A 25,046-nucleotide genomic window follows, 5' to 3' on the forward strand; every position below is an offset into this window, starting at 1 on the left:
AAAATTTCACAGTAAAGGACCTGTTCAATTACAAACAGGAACGAACCACTCCTTCTTAGGGTTCAAATTTAAACTAAGTTGGACTCATCCGAAGGATGAGCTTATAATCAAGCAAATGTTATCCTCCTCAAGCTTGTCAAAAATAAAGAGGTACTTGCCAGAAATGGTGGGGGAAAAGAGAGAAAAATGAGCCTGTTTGTCATACTTTGTAACCACTCTTGAACACGACACTTTTATTCACCTGGGTTGGGAAATCCTTTGCCTAACAGTTGATCAAACCACATTGAAAGTCTTCAACCGGTTTCTAGGCATTAACTTTGGGTCAATTGTCACCAAGCCATCTGTCGTGTCGTTATGTGTTCAAGAGGTCACTGCCAATAAGCCATTTATCTGCAAAATATCTGGCATCCATCTTGACCATCCCTGAGTTAGCCCTTGCAACTAAATTTCTTCAACTTGATCTATGATTTCGTGTTGTGGGCTTGCCTACGACGGATCTATTTCTATCGACATCAGCTCATTATCTAGAAAGATGATCTAGGAATCGTCAGTACCTTGAGATCTCCATACCTCAATGGCAGGTTTCTTGCCTTTGACGACAATTTACATCATTGACTTTCGATCAAAGGATTCTGTTATCACAAAATCAAGCACTGAAAGGCTGCTGATCAGTTAGACTCTGTGTAACTATTTCAAACCAGACTTTTGACTAAGGCTTAGCCTCCTTAGCCTGAGAGGGCTCTCTCAAGGGTTATTGATTTTAAATATTGATGAGATGGCTAACTCTTGCAAAGTAAATTTAACACATATGTTGGCTGGACAGACATTACAAAGACTTCCATTGGGCTCATGGAGTTAATCATCATTTCAACAAACTATAAAACTACTCATTCATAGAAGTCAGGGCATGTAATGTTTAAACACTCAAAATACCTCTCATAGAAACCTCAACTTACAAATACACACAGGAAATCAGAGCAGCAAAGTGAATTCTGAGTGATTGTGTATCTATACAGTTGTAAAACATAAAGGATAAAACAAAACCACATATATCTTGAGCATTTGAAACACTGTGTGAATCCTGAGAAGAAAAGCAGTCGTTTGTATTACTGAAAATAAGTTTGTACACAAGCCAAAATAAACTCTGTTTTCTCAAATATCCAACCCTCATTACATTCATCATTCAACTATATATAGAAACATACTTCTAACTACTTGGAGCTTCCTCCTCCAGCATGAGGGGAGCTCGATGACTGCCAATGATGACACCTACTAACTTTTAACTAACTAATAATTACAGCTAATTACTAATTGACAGCGCTGGAATCCTAAAACAATTAAAATTCTAATTCTACTAGATCTTCTAGACTTCTAAATCAAATAGGACTCAAATTCCATAACAGCCTTGATCTTCAATCATTTTCGTTTTCTGACATCTGGAGTTTGGCTGAGATAGCTGTGATGAACCTTTAATGCTCCATGTTTGTCTTCAATGACACATCTTTTCTGTTACCCTGAAACATAGGCCCCTGTTTGTCGATCTTTGATGTGCTGCTCCATTTTGGTCGTCCAACACTAGAAGGCAAATAACTGATATCCAGTTGTTAATTCTTCATGAGGGATATGCGCCTTGGTCTTAGCAAATCTGTTCTTCCAATAATATCCTCCAACTTCGCATAACCCAGCTGTGCAAGAATACTTCTAACCTCCTCTGCAACATACAAGAAAAAGTTAATCAAATTTCCAGGTATACCAGGAAACCATGCCCGCAATTCCTCTCTCTGGCTTCATAGTTCTTACAATCCATGCATTTGCAATCTTCTGAGCATAAAATATTTGCTTGGAAACATTCGCAATATTTTTTCAAACATCCAGACTTCTAAAAGACTTTGGTAACCGATACAATGATGTATCTTGGAGCCTGTCAAGAACATTTTTACAGTTGATATCGCTGAGCAGGTTTTCTTTACATGCATCCTTCAAATCACCGATGCCATATTTATCTGCTGCTCGAAGCAGAGCCAACAACAGTATCTAAACTATCTAATCTCAAATCCCTTTTGAAAATCAGCAGCCATAGAAACCTTGGCAGGATCGACCTTCTGAGATGCCTGAATGACAGAAATGACTCTGTCTGTGACTTGAGACCTGTCCAAAAAGGTGCCCTTCGCTTCCTCACACATATACCGACTGTTCAAATCGAAAGCCTTTGATCCAGGACGTTTAACACAACCACATATTGCACTCACTTTCTTATATTCAAGATCCTTTATTAATTTCAAGCAACTCTTGATCTCATTATTCTTAAGACCATCCCACAGATTCCTAGTCTTGTCAAACCCAGTTCTTATATTTTCAATAATTACAACTGGAGGCCAAACAATAGGATGTTCTTCTGCAGTTGAACTGATCCAGTCTTAAGAGTTCCACGCATATTTCTAGTTTCATATCCATCTTTGTTGAGATCATTTGCATCTTTTCTTCTAACAGCAGAATCATTAAAACTTTGTTTTGTCCCGATTTGCTCAGATGACTTACCCTGAGAAAAAACGAACTCTGCAGTTGCCTCTCTAGCTTTCCTGGGTTTACTTGCGTCTCTTTGAATATGGTCAAGATCATCATACCTCCGTCTTTTCCAGCTTTGATGGGGTTGTACATCCTTTCGCACAATGACATGTTCACTTTTGTTTCCTTTACATCCAACAATGAACTTTGAAGAAGGTTTAACACAAATCCCAGCTTATAACAAAAATCATTTGTTGAATCTTCTCTAGATTCTCCCTCACTTCCAAAAGAACTATCCTTAATATCATAAATCAGACATGTTCAATCTAATACTGCATTACTATCGCAATCTTAAGATATCTGTCATAGCCATGAGATATAAAATCTCGTATGGCAAAGATGCCACTCAAGGCAGATAGCTGAAGCTCCATGCAATGAGGCATAATCTCTCCTTGTGCCCGGTCATAAGATACCCAAATAATTGATCTAGAGGCATATAGATCTACTCCAGCCTAGGCCGACTAGTGCCTCTTGTCATAAAAACTCATATTCTAGTAATATCCTCTTGAGCCACGGCCCAACAGATATCCACTGCCTGATCTCCGGCTTTCATACAGAGAAGAATACGAACCACCTCCAATATCAGTCCTGCCTGGCAAAGAACTGGTGCCGTAGCCTGGAGAGTAAATTCCACCAACTGCCGCACCTCCAAGTGCGCCAGCTTGATGAGTGTCATATAAGCCATAAGATTGCTGACCACTGTAACCTGATTGGGGCGCTCTGCCAAGCCGGCCATAACCGGTGCCTCCATAGAGCGGAGCACCAGCACTAACGTCGTAGTCTAGGCGTGCCCTCGAGTGCCTTAAATCTGGTTCTGCATACCTTGGAACATCATCCAGAGCAGAATATGGACGTTTTGAACCAGAAACTCCACCATAAGGACGGCTAGGCGCATCCAAATAGCTATGCACACGCTCCAGATGGCGACTATATCTATCATTAGCTATTTTTTCCGTCCTTGTTAATATCAATTGCAGTCTTTTGGCCATGATTTGGATCATCTAACCAACATTCCCAACTCTGCTCAACTAGTTCACCTTCTTCTAATTCAATTTGATTGGTGAATCTTTCCTTCATCAGTCGAACTAAATAAAGCATTTATCATCTCACACTAACTGAACATATAGATGAACTTGTGTCTCCTCTTCATGGGTTCCAAGACCTTTTTCATGTAGCTCTCAATTGACAATTTACTTATGGATGGCTTAATCCGGATCATATCTGATGGTTTGGCAAGGTAGCCATAAATTGTCCGCTTTCCATATCATGCTCATTGACTAGTGAGGATCTTTATCCGCCAGCTGTCATCTGTAAGGGGTGCCGTTGTTGTCACCCCGGTCTTGCCAGCACGTCCAGTACGCCCAACTCGATGTGTGTACATCTCAATGTTTGAAGGCATGTCAAAATTTATCACATGGGCAACATCTGGAATATCTATACCACGACCAGCAACATCTGTTTCTACGAGAATATTGTAGCGTTTATTCTGAAATCCTTTCAAACTTATCTCACATTGTTCCTGGGTCTTCCCTTCATGAAGAGTGGTCACTCTGTAGCCCACTTTATCAAAATGCTTTGCTAAAGAATCAGCGGTCTTCTTCATCCAGAACAACATAGTTACATTGATTCAGGACAGCATATCTTCTTTCAAGACAATCAAGCAGACGACCAGGTGTTGCTATTACAATTTCACACCCCTGGCGCAATTTGAATCCATTTGACCCAGCAATACCAATTTTTTCCATATCTTGAGAAATATAAGCCCAAAGGGACTTTCATCCACAGGAACCTGTAAAGGGACTACCACCAGAAGATGAAACAAGAGTCTGATGAAACAGGTATCATGATGATCCATAATGATAGAAGAATACGACTTTTCAGAACCATTAAAGACCATTTTATGAACTGCACGAAAAGAACTCTGAAGCTGTAAACTCTTTCATAACCATTCATGCCAGTCCAGTTTCTTGAAGAGTTAGACAAATTCAAACCAAAGCCAATATATTCTGCAAGGGGCATTTTCCTATCCATCTGAATGCAATGACTATAGGCTTTTAACTGACAGTCATCCTTGGCATGAGACCGTTCACTCTCAAACTAGAAACCTTTCTTCTATTATACACCTGTGTGCTTTCCTTCTTATGATTGGCACCTTTTTCAAAAGTCACAGGATTAGTGTGCTAATGATGAAGTTGGAACAACACTGATTTTTATACGGGCACCGTGTTTGGTTTTTTGAATACTGATATTAAGACATTATCAACCTTCTCAATTCCATATTGGCAAATATGCTTATCTTTTGAGCTTGACAATCCATTCCATTTAACATGTTGAAACATGTCTACCTTTTGTCCCCTTCTCAGCAATAACTGCAACACGTGCCAGTACCACGACACCTAACGATCTAAAACACAGCGGATTCTGATAAGTCTGACAGCTGGGTGAGACTTGCTATGTATTCAAACAAATCCCCAATTTCGTAGCGCAGCCAGTGCAAAATATGAATTATGCGCTACGAAATCACTTGAAGCATGTTGCGCTGCGAAACTGCTGAAAAAGGCTTTATGCGCATCAAACTAATGTGAGCGGTTTTGAAATTTTGGCATTGGAATTTTCAATGATAACAGATTCCGTGACATGTTTGACATCAACACATTTATTCGCATCTCATGGATTGTACTGGGTACTTTGAGAGCCATTGACATCACTGGTGGTTTCTCTCACACTTGTTAACAGTTTACATCATTGACTGGTAATCAAGTGGTTTCTACCATGTTCGACTGTTACACTAAAAAATGTCACCATGACTACTTACAGTTAGTATGGCTCAAATCAACAGTCATGCTACCCTCTTAGGCAAGTCTTATGCCTCTGCTATCCATCTGAAACTCAAAAAAGAGAGAAAGTCTTGTAAAAAATGTGTTTATCTCTGGGGACGCAGGTTCTCTCAAGCCTTACCTACGGGGACGCTCACAATGTTCACAAAGACTGCGTCCTTGGACGCTCTGTATGTTAAGGGACAGGTGCGTCCTTCTGTAAAAGGCAAAATGCGCAAGTTTCATCTTAAAAAAGTTACTTGTGGTTACTTCTAGAACTTTCTAGAGGTCGGTTTGATGAAATGGATGCGCCTCCAGTTGGTTCATGTATCCCTATTAAGGAGGAACTTATCCCATCAATAAGGGAGCTATCCCACCCAAAGAGGGGGATTATCCCATTGATGGTGGACCTGAATAACCTCTTTACAGCACTATAAATAAAGGCATTGAGCCAGAGGGAGGAGAGGTTGAAGCTATACATTTTCTTTGGGTAAATGCTGCAGGAATTAGGACTCCCATTTAGAACCTTGTGAGGAGAGATTGTCTTTGCTTGATTCTACTTGGAAGTGGGTGAGCTTTGTCAAAGTAGAGGAAAACCCTTGATGGACCCTGGGAGGAACTTGCACAACACCAAGGCCAGGTTGTAAGAGTTTCTTTGTTTCGTTATTAATACAAACTGGTTTATTTTTCTCAATAGCTTGTGTTAGCGAGTTATTTCATGTGTTCCTTGGTCTGCATGTTGAATATATGTTTTATTATATGAAATGCAAGTGCTTGGTAATTGTTTGATTGTTTGTGGTTGCAGGAATTGATGTGAAGGAGGAGCTCATCCTGATCGGCAAGGACGGACTACAACAACAGCGTTTTGGAATAAGGTAAGCCTAAACACTTGTAGTTTTCATGTTTTAAAAGGTATATTTAGAGAAAGATCACTCCATTTTGTCTTGTTTGTCGCTAGAGAGTTTAGACTCCTAGGGAGGTCAGTTGTGTCCGCACAAACGACTTTTTCCGCCACGACATCGACATCAACACATTCATTCGCATGGATAGAATCGTATTGTTTCGGGAAGTAGAAATGAAGACCCTGGATCTAGTTTCCACAATCCAGGCTGCGAGGAATTTTGTATTCATTATATAATGGACTATTCATAAATAGATGGCTGTGTCCATACTGTGTCCACATGATTCTTTACTTGTGATGGTTTACAAGATCATTCCTATATCAGAGCAATAGTTAGTCTTCTAGTCAGTTTTGATCTGAGTATGGGAATGCCTACCTCAGCGATGATATGATCTCATATATATATCTTGCATTGAATGTTTTTACAGGTTCCAACCAGGCTCTCCACAAGATGATCCTTGAAATGATAAAGTACTTCACTCTTCCTAAATGATAAGAAATCCTCATCTACTACAGACTTCGCACTTTAGGGGGCAATCTGTTACACAAAAATATCATCACCATGATTATTTGCAGTCAGTATGGGTCTATCATCACTTGTACTGTCCTCCTAAGCAAGTCTCAGACCTCATCTCTTCAAATCAAGCTTTGAAAATGAGAGAAAGACATTAATGTTGGGTCCCTATAATACTAGTGATTACCCCATTACTATTGTAGTTATACCCATTATTTATATTATTGTGCCCCTATTACCCCCATATTGTTATTTCTGTGCCCCCATAGAATCCCTCTATTGTTATTTTTGTGGCTTTATATTATTATTGTTAGGTCGGCTCGATTATATTGTGACTCCTTAGACTCCTATATATAGAAAGGAGGTTTTGTCATTTGTATCATCCAAGATTGTTCATTTATGTAATGTAAAGGAGGTTTCCCCCTCGAAGAGGCTGAATTCTAAGGCGTTGATCTTTCTTTTCTATCTTTTCTTGAGCTGGTTTCATAACATTTGGTATCAGAGCTTTGGATTCTAGGGTTTTGCTGCTCCAAACAGGTCATCGTGGAATTTTCGCTATAAAATTTTTTCTGTGACGTTTTAGAAGTCGCAAAAAAAATCTATTTGAGAAGAAATCGCGCTGAACCTTGGCTCCGAATTTTAGATCTTTTCACGTGATATTTGCGGAGATATGCTCTGAGGAAGTTGGTCCTTTTACAGACTCCTGAATACATTCAAAACAGGTGACCTAGGAAAAATTGTCATAACTTTCTCTCTGGGGATCAGATTGAAATTTCATAAGAAGGTGTAGAAATAGGATGGATTGTAGTTTCTTGTATATCTTTTTCAGAACCAAAGGTCGAAAATTGTACTCGTGGCACTTCATACAAGTTCACTCTTCTGGAAAGGTCTATAATCAGGTCATCTTGGGAGATTGTGCATAACTCTTTCTTGGAAAATCCAATTTGGATCAGACTGGTGGCATTGGAAAGAGGACACAGAGAGCTACTACAGGTCACAATTTCAGAACTAGATGATTGGAAAGTACAGAGATACATCAGAGGCAATATCAAGCCCCTACAAAGTGAAAAAAGGTGTGTAGATTTTTTTTAAATTTTTGCTTAAGCATGGTTTGAAAATTTATTTTGAAGGAATTCAAAGGGCATAGTAGAGCATTATTATCGGTAACTGATGCCCTGAGGAAAGAAAATGCAAACACCTAGTAAGGAACTTGAAAGCTCTAGCATGACTCATGAAGAAGAGGAAGAAATGCAACATGATATATCAAAATTACAAGACCAAGTGCAACAACTGTCCCTTGCACAAAAAGGAACAGAATCTAAGATGGATGGTTTAAAGAAAGATGTAGAAGCTAAGATGGATGGTTTAAAGAAAGGTGTAGAAGCTAAGATGGACTATTTAAAGAAAGGCGTAGAAGCTAAGATGGATGGCATGGAAGCTAAGGTGAATGGCATGGACGCTAAAATTGATGGCATGGATGATAAGATGGAAGAATTGAAGATAAATATGAATAAGTTGCTACAAGAAATGGTCACTAAGGGTGAAAGAGTACTAAAGGAAACTCATGATGAGAACAAAAGAAATGTTAATCATGATTCCATAGACTCTAATGTTGGATCAAAGACTCACCATGTTCCAAAAATCGATATGAGGAAGTTTGATGGCAAGGATCCCGCCACATGGATATTACAGATGGAGCAATTCTTCGATCTCAATAATGTGCAAAACACACAAAAGGTACGTATGGCAACTTTATATTTGGAACCAAATCAGTTTGTATGGTATCAATGGCTTTGTTCTCGTAAACAGTTTATCACTTGGGCAATTTTTACAGAAGAATTGATAGCACATTATGAGGATACAAAAAGCAACACTTTTTTTAGCCAATTGATAAGTCTCAAACAAAAGGGTTCAATAATGGAGCACATTGAGGAGTTCCAAAAATTGAACATAAGGGTAAAAGATATTCCAGAGGAGCATAGGATTGATGTGTTCATAGGGTCTTCAAAGGATAATATCCAACATGATGTGCGCCTTTGGGAACCTGATTCATTAGAGAAGGCATTCAGGTTAGCAAGAAAAATGGAAAGCAAAATAATGGCAACTAGGAAGCATACCATTCACAACTATAAAGGCGGAAGTGTTGTTTCCCATAGTCTTCCACAACCTACAAAGTTGACACCACAACAATTGGAAGAAAAAAGAGCAAAAGGGCTTTGTTACAATTGTGATAGCAAATACACAAAAGGTCATAAGTGTGCTGAGAAGAAATTATTCTACATAGATTGTGAAGAGGAAGAAGAAAAGGAGCAAGAAAGGTCAAAAGAAGAGGATATATTTCAGGAACAAAGCCTAGATGAAGAACAAATAAATCCGACCATATCTTGTAATGCATTGGTGGGAATTACCACTCCTCAAACCATTAAGATAGAAGGACAAATCAAGAAGAAAAAGGTAATAGTGTTGATTGATTCAGGAAGCACCCACAATTTTATTCATTGTAGGGTAGCAAAAGAATTGAATTGCTTCCTATATCCAGCACCAGAGTTTCAAGTGATGATTGCAAATGGAGGAACAATAAATTGTTCTGGAAAGTGCCATAATATCAAGCTATCCATGGGAGAATATGTATTGACTAGCCCAATGCTTTCCATTCCAATGGGAGGTGCTGATGTTGTACTAGGAGTCCAATGGCTACAATCCTTGGGTACAATAGCTTTTAATTTTCAAGAACTTTTCATGAAATTTTCTGTGGAAGGAAAGGAAGTTGAATTTAGGGGTATTGCAGGGAAACCAGTAAAGATAATCAGCTCTAATGGCATGAAAAAGCTTCTAAAAAAGGAGCAAAGAGGTGTAATTGCACAATTATGTTCGCTAGATGTTTCCACATTGGAATCATCTATTTCTCCAGATCTCCAAAAAGTCCTGGACAATCATTCCAAGGTATTTGAGACTCCCAAAGGTCTCCCACCTATGCGTGATCATGATCATGCTATTCATCTGATTCCAGGAAGTGTTCCTCCAAACATCAGGCCATACAGATATCCATATGTCCAAAAACGTGAAATTGAACGTATGGTTGCAGAAATGCTAGAGGCTGGTATAATTCAACCGAGTCAAAGTTCTTTCTCAGCTCCAGTAGTATTGGTGCACAAGAAGGATGGATCATGGCGCATGTGTCCAGATTATAGGGAGCTCAACAAGCTCACTATTAAAGATAAGTTCCCCATTCCTGTCATTGATGAATTACTGGATGAATTGCATGGATCAATTTACTTCACCAAGTTGGATCTTCGTTCGGGATATCATCAAATCAAAATGAAGATTGAAGACATTCCAAAAATGGCATTTAGAACTCATGAGGGTCATTATGAATTTTTGGTCATGCCTTTTGGCCTTACCAATGCACCTTCAACATTTCAAGGTTTGATGAATTCAATTTTCAAACCATTCCTTAGAAAATTTGTGTTAGTATTTTTTGATGATATACTAATCTACAACAAGTCTTGGAAGGATCATGTTGAACATGTTGACAAGGTGCTACAACTATTGGAGGAGAAACAATTATATGCAAAAAGATCCAAATGTTTCTTTGGAGTCCAAGAGGTGGAATATTTGGGTCATATTGTATCTCATGAAGGAGTTAAGGTAGACCCTAGCAAAATTAAAGCCATTAAGGAATGGAAAATCCCCACATCCATAAAGCATCTGCGAGGATTTCTTGGGTTGACAGGGTATTATCGCAAGTTCGTTAAGAATTATGGGAGAATAGCAGCACCTCTAACAACATTATTGAAGAAAGATTCATTTTCATGGACTCTGGAAGCAACAAAGGCCTTTAAACATCTTAAAGAGGCAATGTGCCAAGCACCGGTCTTAGCTACACCGGACTTCACAAAAACCTTTATTGTGGAATGTGATGCTTCAGGAAATGGAATTGGTGCTGTTCTAATGCAAGATGAAAGACCCATTGCTTTTGAAAGTCGTCCAATCAAGGGAAAGTTTTTAAGCAAAGCTATTTATGAGAAGGAAATGTTGGAAATACTCCATGCACTTAAGAAATGGCGACCCTACCTAATGGGAAGACACTTCAAGGTAAAAACAGATCATGATAGCCTTAAATATTTTTTAGAACAAAGATTATCCTCTGAAGAGCAACAAAAGTGGGTCACAAAGATGTTGGGTTATGACTTTGAAATCATCTACAAAAAAGGGAAGCAAAATGTGGTGGCAGATGCACTCTCAAGAAAGGATGAGGATATGGAAGCATTGTTGTGTGCCATTTCTATTATCCAACCAGATTGGATAAACGAAGCAAAGGAGGAATGGAAGAATGATGAAGAAGTGTGGGCACTTATTCGAAAGCTACAACAAGATTCCAGTACTTCTGATACATTTAGCTGGCAAAATGATTCGTTATGGTACAAAGATCGCTTATACCTCTGTAAGAATTCCCAGCTAAAACAAAAGATTCTTATGGAATTGCACACTTCTCCCTTAGGAGGCACTCGGATTTTTAAAAACTTACCACAGGGTTAAGAAGGATTTTTTTTGGGATGGCCTTAAATCAGATATTCAAAATTTTGTGGCAGAATGTTTGGTTTGCCAACAAAATAAAGTTGAAACAATTAAGACACCAGGTCTATTACAACCTTTATCCATTCCAAGCCAACGTTGGGAGGATGTTTCAATGGATTTTATCACAGGGTTACCCAAGTCGGAGGGAAAGAGTGTCATCATGGTGGTAGTTGACAGACTTACCAAGTATGCACACTTTTGTGCATTATCACATCCATTTAAAGCCAGTACAGTTTCTACTGCATTTATGGAAACAGTTCAAAAGCTACTTGGAAACCCAAAGATTATTGTAAGTGACAGAGATCCCATTTTCACTGGAAATTTTTGGACAGAATTATTTTCTTGTCTTGGTACTTAGTTAGCTCATAGCTCATCTTATCATCCTCAATCTGATGGGCAAATTGAGATAGTAAACAAATGTTTGGAAGGATATCTTCGTTGCTTTGTATCTGATAAACAGACACAATGGGTCAAATGGTTGCCTCTGGCTGAATGGTGGTATAACACTTCCTTCCATACAGCAACAAAAATGACCCCATTTATGGCACTTTATGGGTACCACCCACCATCAATCACATCATATTTAAGAGAAAATTCTAAGGTTCAGGCAGTGGAACATCACATCGAACATCAACAACAAGTCCTCCAACTCTTAAAGGATAACCTCGTGTTGGCACAAAATAGAATGAAACAACAAGCAAATCAACATCGCAGTGAAAGAAGTTTTGATGTAGGTGATTGGGTATTCCTACGGCTACAACCATATAAGAAAATGTCCCTAAAGCAAGCTAAGAAGGATAATAAATTATCACCAAAGTATTATGGTCCGTACAAGGTGTTGGAAAAGATTGGTACTATGGCATACAAATTGGAGCTTCCTGCAGCTTCTCGATTGCACCCAGTTTTCCATGTTTCATGTTTAAAGAAGGTTATAGGCGACAAGCTCCCAGTTCAAACAATATTGCCAGAACTTGACGAGGAAGGAAAAATTATATTGGAACCAGAAGCAGTCACAGAAACAAGAACTCGACAGCTACGAAATCGATCAATTTCAGAGTATCTTATCAAGTGGAAGAACTTATCCGCTGAAGATTCCACATGGGAGGATGAGAATTTTATGCAGAAGCATCTAGAACTGCTCAAGCGTTGAGGAAAACACTTTTTTTGAAGGAGAGGGGCATGTTGGGTCCCTATAATACTAGTGATTACCCCATTACTATTGTAGTTATACCCCTTATTTATATTGTTGTGCCCCTATTACCCCCATATTGTTATTTTTGTGCCCCATAGAATCCCTCTATTGTTATTTTTGTGGCTTTATATTATTATTGTTAGGTCGGCTGGATTATATTGTGACTCCTTAGACTCCTATATATAGAAAGGAGGTTTTGTCATTTGTATCATCCAAGAATTGTTCATTTATGTAATGTAAAGGAGTTTGCCCCCTCGAAGAGGCTGAATTCTAAGGCGTTGATCTTTCTTTTCTATCTTTTCTTGTGCTGGTTTCATAACACTTTACTTGTGATGTTTTACAAGATCATTCCTATATCAGAGCAATAGTTAGTTTCCTAGTCAGTTTTGATCTGAGTATGGGAATGCCTACCTCAGCGATGATATGATCTCATATATATATCTTGCATTGAATGTTTTTACAGGTTCCAACCAGGCTCTCCACAAGATGATCCTCAAAATGATAAAGTACTTCACTCTTCCTAAATGTTAAGAAATCCTCATCTACTATAGACTTCGCACTTTAGGGGGCAATCTGTTACACAAAAATATTGTCACCATGATTATTTGCAGTCAGTATGGGTCTATCATCACTTGTACTGTCCTCCTAATCAAGTCTTAGACCTCAGCTCTTCAAATCAAGCTTTGAAAATGAGAGGAAGACATTAATTATCAATGTAACTCTGGTTTCTCACTTTCTCTCACTGTCACCTACGGTCCCGCACCTTCTGTGTGAAAAAACTGCGGACCTGCCCGCTCTGTCCCTAACGGTGCAGGTGCGGACCCCTGTGAAAGTCAAAAGGCGCACGTTTTATCTTTAAAAACTCACTTTGGGTTAATTCTAGAGGTTTCTAGAAGGAATTTTGACGTGGATTGTTCGCTCTGAGGTGGTTCATGCATCCCAAAAGAGAAGCAGCTAATCCCTTGATGAGAGGAGCTATCCCTTTGAAGGAGGACCTAGTAACCTCCCTCCATTGCACTATAAATACAGGCATTGGGCTGGTTGTTGAGGAGGTTAGAAGCTAAACATTTTTGAGGGTAAATGCTGGTGAAATCAAGACTTCCTAGTTGAGCTTAAGAGGAGAGATCACATACCTTTTTGGCTTCATTGGGGAGTGAGTGAAACTTGTCAAAGTAGAGGAGACTTCTTGCTGGACCCTGGGAGGAGCTTGTACAGCATCAAGGCAAAGGTTGTAAAGTTCTTCTTCTTTTGAATTAATACAATCAAACTCATTTTTCTCAACAAGTATCTCATGCTATTTGTTTCATGGACTTCTTGACTTTCATGTTAAATATGTTTTATGCAATTAGCTTTTCAGGTGCTATTTAATTTGTTTGCCTTGTTTGTGTTTGCAAATTCGCGACAAAGGAGCTCATTTGGATTGAAGGAGCGAGGGCATCCACAAGCTTGCGTTGGACCTAAGGTAGGCCCTAAAAACACTTGTTTGCTATTGTTAATCAAAGCATATTTAGAGAAAGATAGTGTCTGGTTGGTTTGCTTGTCATTAGGTCTTCGTTAGATTCTAGGAAGGTCTATCTTGTCCACAAGATCGACTTATTCTGTGTGACAGTAATGATGATTTTCATATGAACAATGTTACTCCAGCCAAGTCCCTTTGAACACAGTTATTAAGAGGGTGATTTTCCAATGCAAAGTAGATTATGCCTATTTCTTTGAATTCATGCTCTTAGGATTTCAATTACAAAGTGTTGTTCTTGCATAAGATTAGTTTCTTTTCAAAGAAACTTTTCACATTATGCAATTAGACTAATGATTCACACTGTTGCAAGTAGTAGAAGGTTTACATTCTTCAAATAGATAGGTAATTTTCATTCCTACAGTTATATTAACCTTTACATTCTTGCAACTAGGGTTAAACTTTACATTTGATGAATAACACTTTCCATTTCTGCAAGTAGAGAAATTATTTTTCATTCCTGTAGTTAGAGTAGAACTTTCTTTTTCATGCAATTCCCTTCCTTGAGCTAGCTAAAAGAGTGGTCTATGTATGCCTTGATCTGGTCCATTTCTTGAAGGTGGCATGAGTATAACTTGACCTACTGTACATACAACACTGTCACCTCTCAAATTTGTACGAACCTTGGGTTGATAATTAAAGTTGGTAGCGTTGGGAATTTCAACAATCTTGTTGTGATACTGTGACTCATCACTTTTTGGTGTCATTATTGGGGAGGTGTCCAAGTAGGTGTTGTTTCTAATTAGAGGTTAACTTTCTTTATTTTTCCATTATTTATTCTGCATTATCACTACTAATTTGAAAAATATTTAAAAAAATAAGAAAAAAAAAACTTTCATGCCTCATAGGAGTATGGATAATCAAGGGAAATTTATACCAAAAACCCCCACCCCTTCAAGAAGTCAAGCATCATTCTTCTTTTATGACTGTGAACTTCCCTCTCTAACCACAAGGGAGTTAGAAAATCCTTTAGGTGAGCAACCTGAAATTTTTGAAGAACCCATAGGGGAGGAAGAGCCCATATCACCTATCTAAAACATGGATGAAAACAAGCAAAATGAGTTTTTTATTATTCGAGAGACCAATGGGGAACCCTCAATGAAGAATATAGGCCCTACATCCCTTCCAAATTTCCATGGCTTAGCCTCTGAGGACCCTAACACATTTATGTTTGAGTTTGTTGTAGTTTGTAGGACATATGACTATGCCTCTGATGAATAGAAGCTAAAGTTGTTTCCCTCCACCCTCAAGGATGAAACCTTGTGTTGGTTTATGAGTCTACTTGGAGGTATCATCACTACCCGAGCACAAATGCAACAAGCATTTAATGAGAAGTACATGGACTATTGTAGCTCTAAAGAGACAAAAGAAGAAATCTTTAAAATGACCCTAGATCCATATGAGTCCTTGGAAGACTATGAGGAAAGGTTCCAACTAAATTATAGGAGGGATAACTGTACCCTTGATCCTGAATCACTCAAGCTTTTACTTCTCCAAGGGATTATGGAGTATGTAATGGAGACCCTAAATATGATGTATGGAGGAGATATTTACCAACTGACCTATGATGACATCAAGACAATATTCAAGAATCATTGTAGGGCTGTTAGGAAGAAAGGTAGGTCCAATCAAGGCCTGGTCAACTCTTCTCCCTCCACATCAACTATCAAACATGAGATAGGGAGTATGTTGGAATACTTTAAGAGTGAAATGTTGCATTATTTTTCCTTATAGACAGATAGTATACAAATTAAAAGGAGGAAAGATGAAGTAGAAAGGGCACTAGCCATATTTTGCCCTAGATGCACTAAGAGGCATCCTAGAAATGAGTTCCCATTGAACACCATAGAGGTATGATCTTTCTGTGAGGAGAACCATGCAACTAACAAATTCCCCTCTCTTCCGAGCCTAAAGTTCGTGTACCAAGGGGCTAGGAATGGCTTGGAGCAACTCTATTTCATCAACCAGAGGAGGTCCCAAGGTTCTCAACCTTATCAACAGGGCAGTTGCACAATATCCTCCCTACAATTCAAATCAAAATTCACCTTTCTAGCCTTTTTACCCTCCAACTCATCCATATTGTTCCACGCCCTCTCCTTGGTCCTATGCTCCTTAGTATCCTTTTCATCCTGCCAACGCACCTTTCCAGCCATATCAATCTCATCCTCCTCAATGGGGAAACTCCTCACAAGGATGGAGGCCTCAAGAAGCCCAACCTCCTACCTTAATGCCTCCTCCTCAACCTCAACCATAGCTACCTCACCAAAACCCACCTAAGAAACCTCAAATGCTTGCCCAACCCAATCTGAACCCGAATAATAAGCAGGAACAACAATTTTATAGTGGGGAAACATCCTATCCTACTTATGTTGTGGAAATCCAAGATATCAACCTTCAGTCTAGGAAGGTACTTCCAGATGCTAACCCACCTTCTCCACCTAAATATCGTGAAGAAGAGAAGGAACATAGTACACCTCAAGCAATGCACCTCCCTATCTTGAAAGGTTGGTCCAATATAAACAACACACCCTTGAAGAGGTTGAACTTTTGGGAGAATTGAAGAACTTGTGTGTTAAAATGTGGTTAAAATACCCCTTCTCTAGGCCATTAAAGATGTTCCAATTTACAAAATGCTTATCAAGGAAGAATGTTTCAAAAGGTCTGGGAGAAGAAGAAGAGATTCCCCCACTATCAATGTTGTTGGGAAGCTATCTAATCTAATGCTTGGGAGGGTGATCTCCCCAAAGTTCTTGGATCCTTGTAATCTAGTAGTAGATGGGCACATTAATAAAATTGTGTTATTTAATACCATGATTTAACTAGGGGGTGCAATAAATGTTAAGACCAAGGAAACTATGCTAAAATTCAACCTCCAAGGAGCTTTGAGGAAGACCACCAGAGGTCCATAGTATCCCCTGAAGGAGTTATTGAAGATTTGATGGTCTATATCGACTCCTCATAGTATCCCACACATTTCCTTGTCCTCCAACCCAAAACCAAGTTTAATGGTTACCCTCTCATCCTAGGGAGACCTTGGTTGGCCACTGTTGATGCCTACATTAGTTGCAGGGCTGGGAACATGACCATCAAGAATGGGAATCTCTCAAAGCAGCTTGTATTGTATCCCCATGATCAACCTTCTATTAAGCATGACTTACCCTTATGGATAGAAGACAAGGAAGAAGAATAATTTTATCATACATCCCTCTACCCAGTCTATACACTAGACATTGTTGTAGGAGGTAGACAACTTGATGAAGATTACCTTATTGACCATATTTTATATAGTCAATCTTCCGCTGCCATGCCATTTGATGAACTGGTGGAAGAATTCTTGGAAAAATCTGAGGGAAATCCATGGACTAATCTCTGATTTATTGATATCAATCTATATCATGCCAAGGTTGTAGAAATCGACCCATCCATATCTCTAAAAATAAGCCCCTCTCTCTTAGTCAAGCAAGAAGATAAATTATGCACTATGCTGAGGCAACATCTTGATGATTTTTCGTAGGACTATAAGGAAATGAAGGATGTGCATCCCTCAATTTGTACTCATCATATATACATCAAGGAAGGATGCAAACATTTGTTCCAACCCTAGAGGAGGATGAATCTTGCCTTTAAGCACATTGTAAAAGAATAAATGCAAAAGTTGTTTCATGCAAGGTTCATATACCTGACTTCAAACAATGAGTGGGTGTCCCCTCTAGTTATAGTCCCAAAAAAGAATGGGAAATGGATGATTTTTGTTGATTATTGAGAACTTAAAAAGGCTACAAAGAAGGACCATTTCCTTATGCATTTAATTGACCAAGTCCTAGATGGCGTTGCAGGGAAGAAATTATTTTCCTTCATATATGGATTTAGTGGGTATAACCAGATATATATCAACCCTAATGACCATGAAAAGACCACATTTAGATGTCCTTGGGGAACCTTTTCCTCTAAAGTCCTTCCATTTGGTTTGTGCAATGCCCCTTCTACCTTCCAGGGGTCAATTTTGAGTATCTTTGTTGACATTGTTCATGACACTGTTGAGATAAGCAAGGATGACTTCACTCCTTATGGATGTGACTTCTAGGAAGCTCTTTCTAATCTATGTAAAGTCTTAAGGAAATGCATTGAGATGAACCTTTCATTAAGTCCCAAGAAATGTGAGTTTTTGATGAATGCAGGGATTGTATTAGGCCATTCCATATCGAAGGAAGAAATACAGATTGAACCCAACAAAGTTACCATCATTAAAAGGGTCCATACTCCTAAAAAAAAGGGATGCCATAAGCTTCGTTGAATTGGTTTGGTATTATAGAAGGTTCATTAAGGACTTTAGTAAATTGGCTTCACCCCTATTTGGATTACTAGCTAAAGATTCAGAATTTTGTTGGACAGATAGATGTCAAGAGGCCTTTGAAGAACTGAAGGAGAAGTTGACCATTGCACCCATCCTTAGGGGCCCCAACTGGGAATTTCCTTTCCATATCCACACAGATGCATGAGATAAAGTTGTAGGAGCAGCCTTAGGGCAAGTGGAAGACAAAATTCCCTATGTTATATATTTCATTAGTAAGAACCTTTCTAAGGTTGAACTTAACTATACAATCACTGAAAAAGAACTCCTGGATGTGGTGCACTCTTTGAATAAGTGTAGGAAATATATCATTGGATATCAAACTGTTGTTTGCATTGTTCATGCATCCATTAAGTGTTGGCGCAAAAATATCAGCAGGGTTGAGACCTCGGGTTCAGGCACAGGGGCCAACAAAGCTCTATTGTATTCTAGTACATTGTCTCCATTTTCACCTTACCCAAAAAGGATAAGGAGTCTCACTCGAGGCATGTCACAACCTTAGTTGGATGGAGTTGGAAGTCAAGTACTGGAGAAAAGTTACAGGAGGAACACAGAGTTAAAGGAGCTTGAACTAGATCAATTGGACAACTTAGTCACAACAGGTCATAAACATGCAGAAGAGAAATACAACACAAATACGATTCTATTAAAAATTTTAAGAAATCATATAACCTTTCATATACTATACATGTATGCCAACAAAATCCCTTTTCTATTAATTCATATGGAAATACAATATTAAATCTAGCTCGAGAGCCTCATATCAACATTACAAAGCCATCAAAAGAGATCGATGCATAACCACATCAACAGATAAAGTGCGGCTTGAATGGCTTCGTAACAACAATTTGATACTCTCTCCTCTTCTTTTCCCCACACCCTTCCTTATTTCCTCCCCTGCTTGGATGGCCAATTATTTCTTGGAGACTCCAATTTCTTCCTCGCTCCACTGCTTCTGTTGCTCGGTTGTCATTATTCTTCTCCTCTCAGTTGTGGTGCCTTCTTCTGCCATTCCCTTGCAACTAATAGTTCTTCATGAGTTCCTTACTTATTTTCAGTTTTATCCCTTATAGCTTCCCAATAACTATCTCCACAGAATATCATCAGCATTCTAGCTTGTCGTCTATGTTCCTTAGTGACCCAAAAGGAAGGACCCGACATGCCCAACAACAATTCATTGACTCATCCTCGAGTCAATCTTTTGTTGGATCCGTTGATGTCATTGATGCCCCTCATGCTGCGCCTGAGGCTTCTATTGTTGCTTCCCCTTGGCTGGTACCTTCAAACGAAGGACCCAACTCAAAAATTGAAACGATGATCACCTGTCTAAACTAGGTCTATTTGTTTAGGGATTCTTTCCAGGTGCTATTGAGAGTAGCAACCTCGGATAGGAACTGAGTTGTAATGATGGTCAAGGATTGGGTTGGGTGTTTCTCCAATAGAGAGTTCCACTACACATCTATTTCTTCGTTGAGCTACAACAATGTTTCCAAATGAGTCTGTGTAGGTGGTCGAAGGTCCCTTAGTATTTGCTTAGTCTTTGTGGATTCTTCTTCTATTCATTGTATCTATTTATAAGGCTCATTAACCTATGCGAAGGTATTTTTTCGCTAATTCTTTCCCTTAGTACCCTCGGCTTCATTGAGAAAGTGACTGACGCGATTGCGAAGAGGGTAGACATGATGGTTCTTCTTTGCCAAACAACCAGACCAATCATGCATTTGTTGTAGAAGGGTGTGAGCTTCTTCCACGACCTTGATGAGTGAATCTTTGAGGTCCATTGTGTCTGCAAGTCTTTTCTCGATATCAACTGTGTATTGGGTGGTGGGGCCGGGCAGTGCGCTTTGGGCCTTAGTAAGATTGTGTTTGAGCTTATGATTTTTCGATATCAGATCAAGGCATGCAACTTGAATGTGATCACAACATTCGACAAGGGTACAAGCAGAAAAATCCTTTGGGGCATTAACCACCACTTTTGAGAACGAAGGTGATAAGACCTAGAACTTTTCATTTATTTGATTAACCTTAATTTGGAGATGTCACTTCTCTTGGATCAGGTGATCACGTTCTACAATGAGAGTGAGAATTTTTTGTTGTTGTTGTGTGTGCTTGGTGGCTAGGACACTGTGAAACGCCTCTACCTGGCATGTGGCTTATTGAATAAAATTAAATAGTTGGGGTGAGGACAAGCCTTGGAGGTCATCGTTTCCCATTGTCAACGAATTTGGAAATGGAGTCTATAGCGATTGTCCAGGAATGATATGGGTGGGAGCTAAATGAGATGGTATTGACGGAGGAATATTAAAGGGTAATGATTATGTATGGAGTGCAGTGGTAATGGGAGAGTTAATGATCTGGCCCATGACCGTGAGTGGGCTTGACTCAGGTAGTAAAGATAACATTTATTGTGGTGTGACTTCCCCTTCAATAACTATCGTGATAGAATGGACAATGGATTCTACCTCCATTTTCGTTTATGTTTCTAGAAGTGTCCTGGGGGGTAAGGTGTCTAAGATGGTGGTGAAAGTGGATGATGTGCGGTGTGACAGGTTATGTGATTGGGGTGATGCGCCAAAAGTGGAGGGTGGATGTTCTTTAAAAATGGGTGATGCGGTGTATGATGGACGTTCTTCATCTGTGAGATCGAAAATTTGTGTAGAAGTGTTCGTTTTCTTTTTCTTTGACCTAGATGGAGATTTTGCAGCTTTTGAACTACAAGGATTTGGGATCACTGGTTCTAAATGGGAATGGGGACCCACTACAGGGAGTGAAGTGACGAGGGGAGCACCAGCCATAGACTCATACAACCTTGAACTTTGAAATTCAGAGAAAGTGGGGAAGGAACTTACCGAGACTCTAATGTTTACCATGGTTTCCTGAATGGAATGCATTTGAGTTTGGAACTTCTTGATGACTGGTTCTAGTTGTTTGTCATCCATCTTGTTCCTTGATGTTGTAGATGTCTCCCCCAATAGTGGCACTAGCTCTATCCCTCCAAAAAAATATATGTGCTTCCCCTCTCACACTTCTCCGATGATCTTCAACGAGGAATTAACCTGCATGTGGAAAACTTCTTCAGTTAGCATGAAATTTTGAGCCCTCATTTGAAATGTGTTTGGATGGACACAGCTTAGATGTATCTAGACATGACCATGGTTGATGTTGAACCATATGTCTAGTGATTAATCATCAAGTAAAAACTTTGGGACTCTTTTCATGGCCTTGAAGACTTCCAATATCTTGTGGTACCATTCAGTAAAGGAGGCCTCGTTAATTTCTTTGCTGCTTGGGTCCCCTGAAGTTCGCCAATGGTTGATCTTTTGTGATTAGAGCCAATTCTCACCCCTCTCGTGGGCACCATTTCCACATTTCCAGTGTAACAACAAGACATCAGTAGATCAAGTGGGTGTCTCTCTTGCATACATCCTTGCAGGCCTCAAACAACTCGTGAAGTATAAAACTGCACCATTTGACTTGTGCGCCCTGTACAAAGTTCTTCGCCACTGAAATAGTATCTAATGTGCACTTTTTCCACGAGAAATTCCGCATGAGCTTCCCTACAATAATGTAACAAGAGAATTTAACATTTGGTGTGTTGATTGGTTCTATTAGTGCACCCTTGCCCCCTCTTCGAATATTGTAATTGTTGTAGTATTTCTCATCCCCTATCTTCTTTGCTCACTTGGAAGTTGTTTAAAATGTCATCGATAGAGTTTCCCTAGCAGTAGATAGGCCTGCGAGCTTTTGAAGGTCAACCACGTGTTTGGTACTCCTTGTCGAGCCACAATGATCCTCCATGCATCTGGTTTATAAGAAGCTTGGTACACTGCATGGCTTCTCCCATCATCACAAACACGGGAAGACTCCTCAGGTTCAACAACATCGACCGTTGAATTGCCCTGAAATTATCTAAAACCTTGATGAATTTAATTCCATCAGCCTTTGTCACTAGTTCAATGTAGACCTCCCGCTTTAGTTATAGAAATTGGAAGGAGTCTGAGAGGTCGTCGTCGACGAGAACTGCCTTATCATATTTACCATATAGAGGTTCTCGCTTCATGATTCTTTCATCGAATTCAACCTCTGGGAAAGAGATCACAACCTTCATCATTTTGTTATAATGATACTGATACACCAAAATCATAAGGGGCTTGAGCTTATTCTTGACACAATGAGAATTAGGAACAAACTCTAAACTTGGCAACTCAAACATCTCAGCTCCAGACTTTGAGACACTTATCATTGCCATGCAGATTAAGTAGAAAAGATCAACACAACATTTCTAACTAGACCGCCTAACTAATTACTATGAGAACTTTCCCTATGTAATCTTAATCATGTTAAAACTACTGAGGGTTGAGATGGACCTGACTCGGATGACACAAAAGTGAAAAAGGAGGGTGGAGTTGATGGGTAATTATGGTGTTGTGATGGGAGGCACTTAAGAGTTGATGATGGGTGTTATGGGAAAGATTTAACACAAATTTGAGCTGACACTGGAAATTATTGCCTAATTATTATGAATATGACACCTAACATGTGTGGCCCTCCCCTGACCACAAGCAATTGTGGTGGGGTGGAAATATCTCCGCAATTGGAAGAGACCTAACATGATATTTATTCTAGAATAAACTCAAATGAAATAACTAGACAACCAATTTAACAAACAAAACTAATACATGACAAAGAACTAATTGACTCTACCTAATCCTACCTATGATCTCCTTTCAAAGATGTATCAATTTGGAGTGGAATTGTTTGATCCCTGGAAGGGTTTCAGGCATGTGCCATTCACCCATCCTAGAAATAAAACACCATCTAGTTGCGCAAGCTTGAAAGCTCCTGATTCCTTTACTTCTGCAACAATAAAAGGTCCCAACCAATGCATCTGTAGCTTCCTTGGAAAATTCAAGAATTTTCTATCATATAGAAGAACATGTCCTCCTACCATAAATGATTTCCGCTTAATATGCCTATCGTGTCATGCCTTTTTCCTCTACTTTCCGATTGTTTGATGGAAATCTACCATTAACCTAGCCTCATCTAGTTTTTAAATTTCCTCCAACCTCTTCGGAATTGACTTTTCCTCCATCATATGAGTGGCATGTGCAATGAAAAGGTAAGGAATAGTGAATTCAGTGGGTACCATAGCCTCTCGTCCATATACTAGCTAGAAAGGTGTATGCTTGTGCAAGTTTTTAATAGTTGTGCGATAGGCCCACAAATTCATTAACACCCACTCATCCCAATCATCCATGTTGGCTGAGCATATCTTGGTGAGATCCCTTTCGAAGATCTTGTTGAAGGATTCCACCATACCTTTTGCTTGAGGGTGATATAGGCTGCTCTTATGGTGTTGTATCATGAAGTTTTGAAGTAATGAGGCAATTGTTTCATTTACGAAATGGGTCCCCTCATCACTACTGAGGCTTTGGGGAAAACCAAATCCAGTGATGATGTTCTCAAAAATAAATATGGTGGTGGTATCCATAGTACAGTCCTTAATCGATGCAACCTCCACCCATTTGGTAAGGTCCTCTGTGGCGGTGATGATATATATGGCATGGGAGTGGTGTATCAGCGGATTGATAGGTCCTATAAAGTTGATTGCCCATTTCTCAAAGATCTATAGTGCACATACTGGTTATAAGGGAAATTCATCTCAGTGTGTTAGTTTCTGAACCCTTTGGCAAACGACACACCTTTTGGCATATTCCTTCGCATCCCTAAAAATTGTGGGCCACCAAAGCCCTGCCTACAGTACTTTCCTCGTAGTGGTATTTCCTCCAACATGGCCTCCTTTAACCCCTAAATGACACTCCCACAACACATCTTGTCTCTTGTGGTTGAGGACACATCTGCACACACTTGATCAAGGCCCAGTTTATACAGTTGTCCCGCAATCAATTGATAATCGGCAGCTCAGACGACCATATGCCTCCATTGTGTCGTTTTGTATTCCAATGGGCATTTACTTTAGCTAGAAAGGCTTCTATATCCTCCAAGTAGTATGGTAGAACTTCAATTCAAAATAGATCGGTGTCTGGTAGCTGATCATCAACGGATCCTCCACTTTCACTTGAGTCTAGTTATGAGAGGTGATTGAGCCCCACATTCAGTTGACCTAGCTTAACAATTACTTCAAATGTGAATTGTTAGAATAATAGAATCCATCTACAAATCCTACCCTCAATCATGGGTTTTTTCACTAAATACTTCAAACCAAAATGATAAGTGAAAAACTTGAACGAACCTCTCAAGAGGTAATGTCAAAATTTTTGAAGCGAATACATCATTGTAAGGGCCTCGCATGCAGTTGTGGTATAATTTTTCTCTACTGTAGATAATTTTCTGCTAGCGAAGTAAATGGGTGATTGAGGTTTCTCTCCCCGGGTTGAGCCAGGATGACTCCTAATGCAATACCTGAGGCATCAATGTGAACATGAAATTGTTTGTTCCAATCTGGATAAACCAGGATTGGTGCACTTTCCAACTTCTCTTTTAGTATATTAAGTGCAACATCACATTCTTCTGACCACGTGAACCGTTCAACCTTCTTTAAGAGCTTCTCCATTGGTGTAGTAATCAAGGCATAGTTTCATATGAACCTCCT

This window comes from Pinus tabuliformis, chromosome 5_1 (genome assembly GCF_031772625.1).
Source record: "Pinus tabuliformis cultivar Carrire ecotype Pingquan chromosome 5_1, CPIR1, whole genome shotgun sequence".
NCBI lineage: Eukaryota > Viridiplantae > Streptophyta > Pinopsida > Pinales > Pinaceae > Pinus > Pinus tabuliformis.